This window comes from Crocuta crocuta, unplaced genomic scaffold (genome assembly GCF_008692635.1).
Source record: "Crocuta crocuta isolate KB4526 unplaced genomic scaffold, BGI_CrCroc_1.0 scaffold224, whole genome shotgun sequence".
Classification (NCBI taxonomy): Eukaryota; Metazoa; Chordata; class Mammalia; order Carnivora; family Hyaenidae; genus Crocuta; species Crocuta crocuta.
The window spans coordinates 2,845,219-2,859,734 of record NW_027529545.1 but is presented as its reverse complement, the minus strand read 5'-3'; the positions used below and the strand labels follow the sequence as shown (position 1 = coordinate 2,859,734).

Below are 14,516 nucleotides of genomic sequence, written 5' to 3'. Positions count from 1 at the left end.
ATTGGATGGACACTGAGACATTTTCATCAACTGCCAGTCAACAGTCAATGTGCCGTGGGCACACCCTTGGAAGAAAACAGGGTCTATGCTAATTTGGGTAGTTGGGGGTCAGAAGGAAAATCAGGGTCTGATTTCCCCAAAGTTGTAAATTCTGCTAATACGGTTCCTCCGTACGTCTCCTAGTGCCTTGGGTGGGACAAGCTAAGTGAGCAGGGGGGTGTGTGTATAGATAGAGGACAATTAATTACATCCATGCTTCGCGGGGTGACTGACACCAGCTGGTACTTCCTGATTAGCCTCTGAAACGAATGTCAGAAGGAGCAATGGTCAGAGCGAGCACATGCTCTGCGGGGCCAGGGCCCACAAGGACCTCCTCCAAGAGCTATAGTGTTTGCTCCCAAAGAGCAGAGTCCACGGACAGAATGTGTCTCCTGCTTTCAAGGGTGCAGGGTAGTTACATGTGGTTCTGGGCCTGGGCCCTCAGCCACAGCTATGGCCTCGCCGTGTGCTCAGGGGTGGGAAGCAGGGGCCATTCCTGGGAACGGCTTTCCCTTCCCCCACTCTTGTGCTGGATCCAAGGAAAGGAAGAAACCATTTCAACCTTAATAGAAGTGTTTTCTGCTAAACTTCATCGTTACTGGCATAGCCAGTCTGCAAGATGACTTAAGCAAATACCAGAGACTCTAACGCTTCTATGCCTTTTATTTAAAAGTGACTTAGGGGGCCTCTGGGTGGCTTAGTCGGCTGAGCCTCTGGCGTCAGCTCAGGTCACGATCTTGCAGTTGGTGAATTAGAGCCCCACACCTGCTGTCAGTGCAGGCAGAGCCCACTTCAGATCCTCTGTCCCCCTCTCTCTGCCCCTCCCCCACTTGCACTCTCTCTCAAAAATAAGCGTTTAAATAATAATAAAATAATAATTTTTTAAAAAGTGACTGAGAATGTATTCCCTACTTCCACATGAGTTACCAAAACAGAATACTGGAGTGAATTACCCAAGGCCACTTGGCAGGCCCCTACATGGCTGGCACTCACAACTGGCCTGGTTGGCAGAACTGTGCAAGGATCTACTCACCAACCCCCTCCACCACCGTATTCTTACACAACTCCCTGTTCACCCCCTTGCGATGCCTGAAATTCCCAGAGTTGAGAGTCCTTGTGGTGCGTTAAATTTCCCCTATTAAGATCCAGATCTTAGGGCAGCCATAGCACGCTGAGCTTTTAGCAAACATTTGCCTTTAGTGGCGTATTCTTCCTCACACCCCTTTCTGAGAGAATTAGCTAGAAGCCAGCCCTTCCCAGACCAAGGCAGGAGTGAGACAGCTCACCGTGTTGGGGGTGAAGGGAGGAGAGACGAGGCAGGGATGTGCTAAAGACAAACATCTCCTTGCTACAGGCTGGTCCCAACCACCCCAGCTTGCAATTTTATTCCTGCATCTTCCTCTTGGGAGAATGTTTAAAATACCAAGAACTCGGATCGTCTGGGAGTTGACATGTTCAATTAAGTTGAGGTTTACTTAAACTTATTTACCTATTCTTTCCACTGGTTCTCCTACCTCCCTCTGTTCCCTAAATAGAAGCCACCCCAAGGACTGGTCCCAGCCCGCTTTTCGCTCCACACCTTCTCAATTCAGGCCACTCTTGGGCTTCCTCGGCTCTAAGTATCACAGTGAGAAGCCAAACCTCCCAAATTTCTCTTCAACTCAAGGGTCGGTAAACTTTTTCTGCAAAAGGCCAGATAATACCTATTTTAGGCTTTGGAGGACATACAGTCTCTGTTGAAATGACTCAGCTCATGTCTTCACAGCATGAAAGCAGCCAGAAACAACATGCAAATGAAGAGGCACGTCTGTGTTCCAATAAAACTGTATTTATGAACACTGAAATTGGAATTTCATGTAATTTTCACTTATCACACGATATTATTTTTCTTTAGCTTTTTTTTCCTTCAACCATAGAAAAAGTGAAAAACTACTCTTCATGAACTTTTACAAAGAGCAGACCGTGATCCGGATTTGGCCTGCAGGCCCGAGTTTGTAGACCCCTGTTCTAACTAATACCTCTCTCCACGTTCCATTCCTCCCGCGGTCCAAAACACCCCCAGACCTGACATGTATAAAATGAAAGTCACCCTGTCCTTTATCCAGCCCACAAAATAGCTGCTCTTCCTAACATCCTTATTTCTCCTAGGACACCAGAATTTTCCCAGGGACCCAGGCGGACATTCTCAGAGTCACCTTAGCTGCCATTTGTCACCCCCTCCCATTTGGGTGCACGCAACACCAGCATCCCAATCCGATGGCTGACCCTCCTGCAAAGCTTCTAGCATACGCCCTGCTCTCCCGCACGAGATATTCTGTATGTCTAAATTAATCCTCACAGAGCAAGACTTTCACCGTCGAACCCCCTTCAATATCTACCGTTTCCTGCATACAGTGACCCAGCCCACAGGACCCTCCCCTGGTTCAGGTGCAGTTTTCCATTTGATGGAGTTTTCTAGTCTTATCCCTCTCTATTTCCCTGCACAGAACCTCTGTGCAAACCAAAATGACCGGCCTTCAACAGGTGAAATCAACATGCTGGGGGAGGGAGATTCCTACTTCTGTGTCTTTGTCCCTGGACTCCCCTACCTCCCCGGACCCCCAAACTCCTTTCCCTATCCCATGGTCCTATAAAAAGACTCATGGCCAACCATGATAAGATATCACCTCACACACACCAGGGCGGCTACCATAGGAAGACTGACAGTAATGAGTGTTGGTGAGGATGTGGAGAAACTGGAATCCTCACACAGTGTTGGTGGGAATGTAAAATGGTGCGGCCACTTTGGAAACCAATCTGATAGTTCTTCAAAAGATTAGAGGCAGAGTTACCATATGACCCAGCAATTCCATGCCCAGGTATATACTCAAGAGAGATGAAACAAACAAACAAAAATGTCCATACAACAACTTGTACACTTAGGTTCACAGCAGCATCATTTGTGGAAGCCAAAGAGTAGAAACAACCCAAATGGCCATCAACCCATGAACGGACGAGCACAAAAGGTCACATACTATACGATTCCATTTATATGAAATGTTCACCAGAGGCAAATCTACACAGCTAGAAAGCAGATTCGCTGTTGCCCAGGCCCGGGGTGGGATTGAAGGAATGGGGGGGAATGGGGGAGTGACTGGTTATTGGGTATAGGGTTTCTTTTAGGACTAAAGAAAATGTTCTAAAAATGATTGTCAAGGTGACTGTCACACAACCCTGTGAATACAGTACAGACCCCTGAATTGTACACTTTAAAATGGGGGNGTGAATTGATATGTCTTGTTTTTACCTTGGACATTGATAGACTGAGTTTGGGCTCTCTCTCTGATTTACTGCAAAGTGCCTGGAAAGCCAGTTAATTGGTCGTGCTTAGGCTGGAATCTCATAAAGCCAGAGAATGGTGAAATCNTGGAGAAAACATCTACACTTTTTATTTATAAAAAATTTTAATATTTATTTTTAAGAGAGAGAGAGACAGACAGACAGAACGCAAGTGGGGGAGGCAGAGAGAGAGAGAGAGAGACACAGAACCTGAAGCAGGTTCCAGGCTCTGAGCTGTCAGTACAGAGCCCAATGGGGGGCTCGAACTCATGAACCGTGAGATCATGACCTGAGCAAAGAGTCTCCAAATATCCACATTCACGTCAACCACTACGAGGTAGATTCATGTCCAAAGACCGGAGACTCCCACGGTCGTATCTTAACCTACAACGTGTGCTATGTGGGGAAAATATTGGCCAGATCTACCCTTCTCCTTATTCCTCCAAATTTGGCCCACCTTCAGCTTGGCTTTCCTGTCACACAGAGCCCCTGGGAGCCTCACTGGCGAACTGGCTGCTGTGTTTTGAGTGGCATTTTCTTTGATTTCTTCTGAGTGGTATTTTCTTTCATTTCTTCCTGTGTTGCCTTAATCGCCGGCAGCTCCAGAAACCATAAGAAGGTGGGAGTAAAGTCTTAGTCAGAAGGCTTCAGGCTGGTAGGAGAGCCTGAAAGATAGGAATCCGCAAACGCCTCTGTGGTTATCAACTCTTTCGTTAACCACTTGTTGGAGTAGGCCTGACGGTATTTTGCAGTAACGAAGCGCCATGGCAACCAGACTACAAAGAAATGTTAGCAGTTTGCAGCCTCCATTTTCTTTGTGTGTTTGTTTCCTTTCCATAGCTCCCGGAGATACGCTGTGTTTTCTTCACACGACGCCAAACTCGGGAGATGGTGATTTACCACAGCTGGGTTTGCAGGCCTCAGGTCGGATTCCTCAGCCAATAGCCATATTAAATTGAAATGGTTTCCCTCCATCATTAAAAAGATCCTCCTCTGAACATGTTTTCTTAGCTGCTGTCTAGTATCTGGTGCCTTTTTCTATTAACTATCTTTTCATCCTTCTGAAATAACAGGAAGTTGTGATTAAGTGAGGAAACCCAAAAGCCTTCCCCTCGACCCTGTGCTAGTTGGAACTAAAGGTCCTTTGTCAGGGATGAGTTTCTCATCCAAGTTGCAACCTGGGCAGGGTCCCCACCTTTTGCTTACAGAAGATGAGTTGGGTCACGCAACTTCTCCATTGTAGCCATTTGGGCTTTTACAAAAGAATAATGACGCAAGACCCCGGAATAAGACCAAAAAACGTGACCATGCCCATGAAGGCAAGCATGGCACCAAGACACCCATGGGGGATTCACCCCTCTGGTGAAATAGGAGCCCGCCGTCCTCTATCACCCGCCCCAATACACATCTGCTCTACGCTGAAAAGTGAACGGGCTTCCTCAAGAATTGAAAATAGATAAACAAATGCTTGTGCATGAACATTCATCCAGCACTGTTCACAACAGCTAAAAGGTGGAAACAGGGGCGCCTGGGTGGCTTAGTCGGTTAAGAGTCCGACTTTCGCTTAGGTCATGATCTCGCGGTTCGTGGGTTCGAGCCCCGCGTCGGGCTCTGTGCTGACTGCCAGCTCAGAGCCTGGAGCCTATTTCAGAGTCTGTATCTCCCTCTCTCTCTGACCCTCCCCTGCTCACGCTATCTCTCTCTCTCTCTCTCCCCTAGAAATAAATAAAAAATATTAAAAAAAAAAAGGTGGAAACAACCCAAATGTCCATCAATCAATCAATGAATAAGCAAAATGTGGCCTATGCACACAATGGAATGCTATTCGGCCATAACACAGAACGAGGTACTGCCGCGTGCTACATTGAAGGATCTCTAAGCACTAAGCCAGCTAAATGAAAGAGGCCAGTCGCAACAGGTTATGTATCGGATGATTCCACTTATATGAAATGTAGACAAATCCACAGAGACAGAAAGTAAACTGACGGCTGCCAGGGGCTGGAAGTAAAGGGAAATCAGGAGTATTTGCTTCATGGATATGGGGTTTCCTTTTGGGGTGATGAAAAACTTCTGGAACTAGAGAGTGGTGATGTGTGTGCAACACTGAGAGACACTCCTCTTATAGGTCCATTCACAGAGAAGGAGGGAAGGGCAGAGAGGAGAGGGTGGCTCGCCACCCGTTGTCTGAAGGCTTCCTCAAAACTCCCTGCATCACTGTCCCCAGCAAAGAGTCTCCTTTGAATATCTACGTTCACGTCAACCGCCATGAGGTCGATTCACATCTGAAGACATGAGACCCCCCCCACTGTCGCATCTTAATCCATAACGTGTGCTATGTGGGGAAAATATTGGCAAGGCCTACCTTTCTCCTTATTCCTCCATATTCGGCCCACCTTCAGCTTGGTATTCCTGTCACACAGAGCCCCCGGGAGCCACTAAGTGCCACTAAATTGTATGCGTTAAAGTGGTTCATTTTATGTTCTGCGAATTTTACCTCAAAAAGTTCCCGAGTCAAAACAGGTTGCATCATGTCACATTAAACACCTTTTAAGTACAAATAACACACTCAACAATAAAACATTAAAGGGAGAGATGCCATAAAAAGGCCGACTGCAGACAAGTATATTCCATTCATTCTATTAATATTAAGTGACCTTTCTATGCCTTCTTTAGAAGAGGAAAGCCATGGGATAAACTGAGGACGGGGCAAGGGCATGGAAATAAGGGTAGTGGGAGGGGCTGTTTTGTCCATGGTCAACAGCGTGGTAGGGGACAAATATTGCCAGTGTGACCGGCACCTGGAGCCCACAGCCCGCCTCACGGAAATGTTAAGCAGGGCAAGGCAGAATTTGGTTGGAGCTCAAAGGGGCGATAAAGAGTATGGTAAATGTTTACAGAGTGTAGAGATGGAAAAGCTCTCCTGGCCTGGACTCCTCAAAGGCGGAAAGAGGGCTCAGAGTGAGCCTGAGTTCTGAGGAACAGGAGTCAGGGCTTCCATCCCTGTTTGGGTCAATGCGTGACCATGAACGTGGTCAAGCCATGTACGTTTCTGGGTCTTGGTTTTCTTTGCCAAGTGCCTCCCAGACTAAGGGGACATCACAGATGTCTGGGGAATATTTAAAACAAAAAGACTCCCGTAGGGCTAGAGCAAAGGCCCCTTAGAGATCAACTAGGGGTTCTCAGACTTGAATCTTCTGGGGCTTATTAATACTCAGATTACTGGTCCACACACCCAGAGTTTCTGATCCACTAGATCTGGGGTGGAGACCTGAAAGTTTGCATCTCTAACAAGTTCCTGGTGAGGCTGATGCCTCAGCACGCTTGGAGAAGCACTGACCTAAGCCAAACTAGGTGTTACTAACCCTGGCCGGTCATGAGAATCACCTGGAAAATAGTTGAATACAAAAAAATACCAGGGCTTCACACCGTATGTAGTAAACCAGGAATCCTCTGGACTCTAGGTCCTGTGATGCTTCCAAACAGGGGGCCTGAGGTCTTACAGTGAGTGGGATTCGGAATAGGGGAGAGAAGGACATTGGGATTCGCTTGAGCCAGAACACGCAGGAACCAGCAGCCTACCATGGAAACCATGACCCAGCTCATCTTTGATAAAATGTACTGACCACTCACTGCCCTGATTTAGCACCTAAAAAAGTGAGGGGAAACGATGCCATGGGAGAAGGAAAGTGGCTTTTGCGTAGACACCCTTAGGAAAGACCTGAGGAAACGTCATAGAATGTTCCAGATGGTTTCAGTGCCGGTCTGCCAATATTTAGTCCTGTCTTCTTTTTATTTTTCCCAGAATTAAGTCTGAAGAATAAGGAGGTTTTCGAATAAAAACACTGTAGCAGAAATTCCTAAGGAATGAAATCTAGTGTCCTGGGGTCTTAGCATAAGATGTTCGAGATGCCATTTCATGGAGCACCTGGTAGAATGATTTGCTCACTGAATATTTAGCTGGTGGAATGGAGAGGAGGGGGCTTTCTGTTCTGCCCGGTTAGTACTTCTCAATCCAGACATCGTACAGCACAAATACAGACTCCATAGCTGACCTTACTCAGAGCAACTCATGCTAGTTATTCAGAGATGTAACCTTGAGTCACCTATTTGGCCTTAAATCATCTGCTAGAATAAAAACAACAGGCAAGAAGGTCCTATTGCTTCAGAAAAAAAAACAAAAAACAAAAAACAAAAAACAACCCAGGATGTATTCCCTAGCAGGCACATATAATATGGGTGTAATGTGCTAAGCTTCTATGATGTGCAATTAAAAATCCTCCCAAGGGGTGCCCAGGTGGCTCAGTCAGTGAGGCGTCTGCCTTCGGCTCAGGTCAAGATCTCAAGGTTCATGGGTTCAAGCTCTGCATCAGGCTCTCTGCTCTCTGAGCAGAGCCCACTTCAGATCCTCTGTCCTCCTCTCTCTCTGTCCCTCCCCCGCTTGCTCACTCTCTCTCTCTTTCTCTCTCTCAAAAAAAAAAAAAAAATCCTCCTAACCTTGCAATAGGATTAAAACTCTTTAATTCTCTTCTATACAAATGTGAGTGGTGTGATCATGCAGCAAGTGGCCTGGCTATTTGGGGAATTCTCTCTGGTAACTGCTGTTGTTTCAGAAACCTTTTCAAGAAGAGTGTAAATTCTCTGAGGTCATGCTGTTATATACTTTAGTTCCTCACAACACTCAGGACGATACTGAACACACAGTGCTTTCATAATTTTCTTTTCTGACTCAGAGAAGTACACAGCAGAATCTCTGGACAGAACTGGTTTCCTCGCTGATCGGAAAATGCTGCCTTGAATACGCATCTTCTGTGCCAGTTCCAAGGCAATCATCTTCTAGATCTCCACAACGTCACTGCCAGACTTTTCTTGTGACTCCGATTCTCTCTTTTCTCTTTTTAAAAAAATGTTTAATGTTTGTTTTTGAGAGAGACAGAGCACGAGCAGGGGAGGGGCAGAGAGAGAGGGAGACACAGAATCCAAAGCAGGCTCCAGGCTCTGAGCTGTCAGCACAGAGCCTGACACGGGACTCAAACCCACACACCACGAGATCATGCCCTGAGCCGAAGTTGGATGCTGAACCGACTGAGCCCCCCCGGCGCCCCTGATTTTCTCTCTTCTCAATGCATTTTATTCTATGGCCACAGAACACAGCCATGCTGTGCCTTACTCGTGAACAGATGTGACGGGGGCAGTGTGGAAGGAAGGCTGACCAGGAGTCAGATTTGAGTTTGAGTCTCAGCCCAACATCGGGTAACTGGGTGACCCCAGACATATCAGTTAAGCTCTACCAGCCTCCGTTTCTTTATCTGAGAAATGTGCATAACGATACCAACTCAGCCATGTCTTATCTCTCCAACTTGACTGGTAGCAACATAAAAGCCGAGGCTGGCTTTTCTTTCCCTTTGGTCTACTCCATGTTACCTGCTGAGCACCCCCATAAGCTAAGTAAACACTTGCACAGCTAGACTTTGCAGGAAGAGCGAGATAAAGGAAGAAAGGACTCTAGGGGTCGGGAGAGATGCAAAACTCAATTATTTTTTCCCATTTGTTTTCAATCCTATTCCCATTTTTTCGATTTCTATGTTTTCTTGGCGTAAGGACAGAGGATTGCAGCAATGTTTGTGAATGTCGGCAGAGAGAGAGGTTTTCGCAAGCCAGTGAAACTCACAAGAAGCTGGAGGACTTGGGAAATCCACCTGCCTGGCAGCCAGCGGGGGAGACTTCTAGCCCCTTTGGCTAGAATGTTGCCCATCTCTGACCGCACGAAGGAACTCTTGCTGGCAGGCATTAACAAGTCCTCAGAAAAATGATGTGATGTGCTAACATGCCAGACAGGATTGTTGTGCTTATCAAAGGTCTCCACAAGGTAATTACGTGAAATCGATTAAATGCCACAGCAGAGGCCATTTTCCTGCCTTTTCCCTCAACAGGCCCCATGTGAAGGTTACTATGGGAAGCACTCCCGTCCAGAATAGTAGTTGTGTCTGTAGTAGCAATGCTATTACGCTCAGGGACATGGCCCTCAGGGATTTCATCCAATCTGTAGAAAGACAGCTTGGAAGCGAGGGAAAAACCATTTTATAAACAAAACAAAAAATCCCAGGATACTTATTCATTTACACTGTTGGGAAAAGAATCCTCAAGGTACTGACTTAGTTGGATCAGCAAAATTTACTAACTTTTTCTCTAAAATTTTTTAAATATTTATTTTTGAGACAGAGAGAAAGAGAGAATATGAGTGGGAGATGGGCAGAGAGAGAGAGGGAGACACAGAATCCGAAGCAGGCTCTAGGTTCTGAGCTGTCAGCACAGAGCCCGATGTGGGGCTCGAACCCACGAACCGCGAGATCATGACCTGAGCCGAAGTCAGACGCTCAACCGACTGAGCCACCCGGGCGCCCCCAAATTTACCAACTTTTAAGATCTGAGATGCTCAGGAAGAATTATGTTTCAGCTAGAGAGAGAGTGCATTTTCAAATCACTTCTTGGGGCCACTTTGCACGGAAAGTAGAATGTCATAGGATTCAGGTAATGTGAGAAGCACCAAAGTCATTGTAAAGAGCAACGTTTTGTGCAAACGTGAATATTTAACCAGTCTCGGTACAGGAATCACAGAGCCCTCCATTAACCAAAATTTCAACAAACTCTTTGGGCTGAGAAATAGCCCTGGAGCAAAACCACAGAGGGTCCCAGACTTAGGATTCTACTTAAGATTTTCAACTTTATGATCATGCAAAAGTGACTTGCATTCAGTAGAAAGGGTACTTGGAATTTTGAGTCTGGATCTTTTCTGGGGCTGGCGATATGCGTTTCCACCCCGTCTTGAGATGCTGGGCAGGGCAGAGAGCCGCCGCTGCCAGTCGGCCACACAATCAGAGGCTGATCGACGGATACATTGACAACCACTGTGTCCGCACCCAACCAGGCAGTTTGTCACCTTCAGACACTATAAGATGAATTACATGAGAGAGTCAACCCTTTACCATCAGATACGCTTTTGTGTGAGATGATTTTGCCCAACTGTAAGCTAATGTAAGTGTTCTGAGCACATTTATGGTAGGCTGGGCTAAGCTACGATGTTTAGTAGGTTAGGCGTAGTGAATGCATCTCCAACTTCTGCTATCTTCGGCTAACGATGGGTTTATTGGGATGTAACCCCATTGAACACGGAGGAAGGGTTTACAGCAGCAAGTGGAAGGAAGATGAGAAAGTACAATGTCTTCGGTGGATTTTCTTGAAGTAGAACTTGTGACTTGGATGTGGGTGCGTGGGAAATACTGAGGTAGGTGTTCTCAGAAGGAAAGGAGCGTGCGAGAGAAGGAAAAGGAGGAAAGCACGGATTCAGTCTCAGCTTAGCTCCAGCCTGATCCCACGGCAGAGCCCTGGAGCGTCAAGAGCACCATAGAGTTGCACCCTGAAGCCAGAGAACCCGCCCCGCCTTTGGGATCCCTCTGACCGTGGGTCGCAGGGGGGTAGGGAAGAGCATGACCTCCCAGACAAGGTGGCTCCCTTTGGCCAGGGGCAAGTCTCTGAAGAGGGCACAGCTGTGAACATCCTGACACGGGAATGACGCATGGGTCCAACAGAGGGGATCCAAGTGGGGGGACCACCAGCATCTATTCTAGTTGCTACCCAGTCAAGACAAAAATCCATCCATCTCTCAGCCTTGCCATTGGCTCATCATGTCCCCTTTCTATAATGGCAACACCTGCCATATGCCACCCTTTATGAAACATTTTCAGAACTACTCCCTCATTTCATGCCCACTATAATCCGGGGAGACAAAATATATGGGGCGGCAACCTGTGTGCCCTTGGCCTGGAAGTTAAGAGAATGGTCCGGCCAAGGTCACACATCTGGAAGTAACATAGATGAGACTGGAGCCTCGTTCCGTCGGGTGCCGCCAGCTTTACAGGTCAGAAGAGGTGTGTAACGGCAAGCCACCTTCAGCCCTGGATGCTTGACGTCTATTTGGACACAGCTCTTTGTCACTGATGCGGTGTTGTCCTATGTCCCTTTTATGCCTGGCAGTGGAATGCCACAAACAAGGACCCCCGTTTGAGCGGGGACTCGCTCAAGGAATATTGAAGTTCCTTGTCACGCATCGCCAGCCCCAGTGAAGGGTTTCTGGTTTCTATTTCTAACATTTCATACCAACTCTTAGTAATAAGAGAAAAATAACCTATTTTTATAAAATGACTCAGATGTCTCTGGAAACATTTACAATGCTTGGAATGTTTTGTTTTAATAATGTCCTGATCTGTATGCAGTAAGGCATTTTAATGTAAGAGCTGATATGAGATTCTTCATCGTTGTGAATGTTAAATTTTGCTTTTATACTCTCCTTGCCTTTAAATTGAATCCTAGTTCATCCTCTCCAGGAGCTGAATTTGTGATAACTTCCCCCACTGTCGGTTTATTTATGGGGGGCGCTCTTGGCTTTTCAGCTGACCCTCCTCCACTTCTTAAGCCTCAGATCCTTCCTCATGGTCTAATGCTTTCCTGCACCGGTGTCTGGACATCCAGAGCCTCCTCTAAACTTTCCCCTTGGAATGTTCCTATCATTGAGGAGGTCACAATGTCTGTCAAAGGCACAAGGGTATTATGGAGCTGTACAGACAGAAGACATTGATTCCAGACCACAGACCAACTCTGTGCTGACCCTGTGATCTTGTAGCAGAAAAAAGAGTGTGGGTACTTAGAGCTGTGCACATCCTTTGACCCAGCAATTACTTTTTACATCTATTCTAGAGAAATAATTGTACACATGCCCAAAGGCTTGATTATAAGGATATCAACCACGGCAATTTTTATAAGGAAAAAAAAAAAAACACCTGTTCTGAGATTTCTTGGCCTCCAATAAAAGAAAAAGGGTCATATAAAATATACTGTGTGCATATGATAAACTAAGATGAATCTCAGGGTGTCTGGCTGGCTCAGTCGGTAGAGGAAATGACTCTTGGTCTCGAGTTTGTAAGTTTGAGCCCTACGTCGGGTGTAGAGTTTACTTTAANTCCCGCCAGAGGGCTTATTAAATACAACACAAATTGTTGTGCATTATTCCCAAAGTTTCTGAAGAAGTAAATCTAGAATGAGGTCTGGGAATTTGCATTTCTATCCAGGTTCAAGGTGGGAACCATTGCTACACAAGANTTTTGAGAGAGAGAGAGAGAGAGAGAGAGAGCAAGCAGAGGAGGGACAGAGAGAGGGAAGCAGAGGATCCCAAGCAGGCTGCACACTGTCAGTGCCGAGCTCGATGCAGAGCTTAAACTCACAAACCATGAGATCATGACCTGAGCCAAAACCAAGAGTCAGATGCTTAACCTACTGAGTCACCCAGGCGCCCCAATATTTTTAAACTTAAAGGCGCTACTTTCATTGTCTAGATGTACACAATTTATCCATTCACCCATTGAAGGTCTAGAGTCTTCTAAGTTTTGATCATAGTGAAGGAAACCAGTATAAACATCGATGTGCAGGTTTTTGTGTGGACAGAAGCTTTCAGTTCTTTTGGGAAAATACCATGGAGCGGAATTGCTGGGATCATGTGGGAAGAATGTTTGGTTTTGTGAGAAACCGCTAGACTGTCTTCCACAATGGTTGTGCAATTTTACACGCCCACCACCCAAAGATGAGAGTTCCCTATTGCTTCACATCCTCCCCAGCATTTGGTGGCATTGGCATTTGAGATCTAATAGGTATCGTGGTATCGCATTGCTATTTGAATATGCCTTTCCCTTGTGACATGTGGTGTGGAATGACTTTTTGTATGCTGATCGGCCATCAGTCTCGCTTCTTTGGTTCTGCCAGAATTTTTAACAACCCATTCCCTGATTATCTAAACATATTCATATGTTTTGAGTGACATTCTGCACTTGAAAATTGGCTGTGTTCACCTCACAGCTTAGCAATTGGCTTTGTTTGAAAAAGGAGTTTCATAGATACAGTGCATCACACACTCTCCCGTCAGGGAAATTCTTTCAGCTTGCACTGACTAAATGGGCACTAGGTGGGTAACTGGAGGCCTGGCCCAAAGCAGGCTGTATTGTTTAAATGTGGCTCTTCATATAATAATTTTTTTTTCACCCTAAATTGTAAACACCACGGACCGTCCAGGCAAATGAGTCACTGACCACCTGTGGTTTCTCTCGTCCTGGATAAGCAAACTGTGGTATGTCCTTACAGTGGGCTGTTATCAGCCATAAAAAAGAATGAGGTACCGATGCATGTTATAAAGTGAACTTTGAAAACCTTATGGGAAGTACAAAAAGCCAGACCCAAAAGAATATATAGTATGATTCCACTTACACGAAATATCCAAGCAAGCACATGGAGACTGAGTACAGAGTAGCTGCTGTCAGGGGCTGGGGGAAGGGGGAGAGTGAGGAATGATGGCTAATGAGTGTAGGGTTTCTTTGCGGAGTCATGAAAATTCTGGAAGTAGAATGCAGCGATGGTCGTTGCAACTTCTGGGTCATACTAAAACTTGTACGCTTTGAATTGTACACTTTAAAAGAATAACTTTGAGGTGCCTGGGTGGCTCAGTGGGTTGAGAGTCTGACTTTGGTCATGACCTCACGGTTCGTGAGTTCGAGCCTGGCATCGGGCTCTCTGCTGTCAGCACAGAGCTCGCTTTGGACCCTCTGTCTCCTCTCTCCCTGCCCTTCCCCTCCTCTCTCTCTGAANTCTTCTGTGGTATGCACATTATGGTAATTTCTTAAAAAGGTTCTTAGGTTAGCTACCTTTTTAATGACTTGCTAGATGACCTGCAGAGTGGACTCCATCTTCCACCAGATCCCATGATGTGGGCTCCTTTTCCACCATTGTTTTCACTGTGGTAGTAACAGTCCCTTAAGTGGAAACATAGACTTTATATCTACTTTGGTTTTTACTGACCCCTCTCTCACGAGTGGTGTTTCCTTCCTTTTACAGTGACATTTGGTGTCATTGACATTTGACAACTTTCTTCTGGAAGTTCAAGAAATGCCACGACACGTAAAGCCTAAGTACCTAGTTAAAAAAAAAAAAATCTCCTTCTAAAATATAAAAATTGTTATTATGGTTTTTTTGCACTTGGAGTTTTAGGAGTTTTGTTTTTTGAAAGGTTTGATCCAGCTTCCTCCCCTTCCTCACTCTTTATTTCTTTTTATAGAGGCCTG

At 46.0% G+C, this 14,516-nt stretch overlaps 1 non-coding gene across 1 annotated transcript; it reads right to left on the bottom strand.

The window, feature by feature from the left end:
- Positions 1 to 9,669: 9,669 nt before the first annotated feature.
- TRNAR-UCG (transfer RNA arginine (anticodon UCG)) lies at positions 9,670 to 9,754 on the bottom strand. The gene has a single exon. It is a non-coding gene; the product is annotated as a tRNA-Arg (tRNA).
- Between the last annotated feature and the right edge of the window lie 4,762 nt (positions 9,755 to 14,516).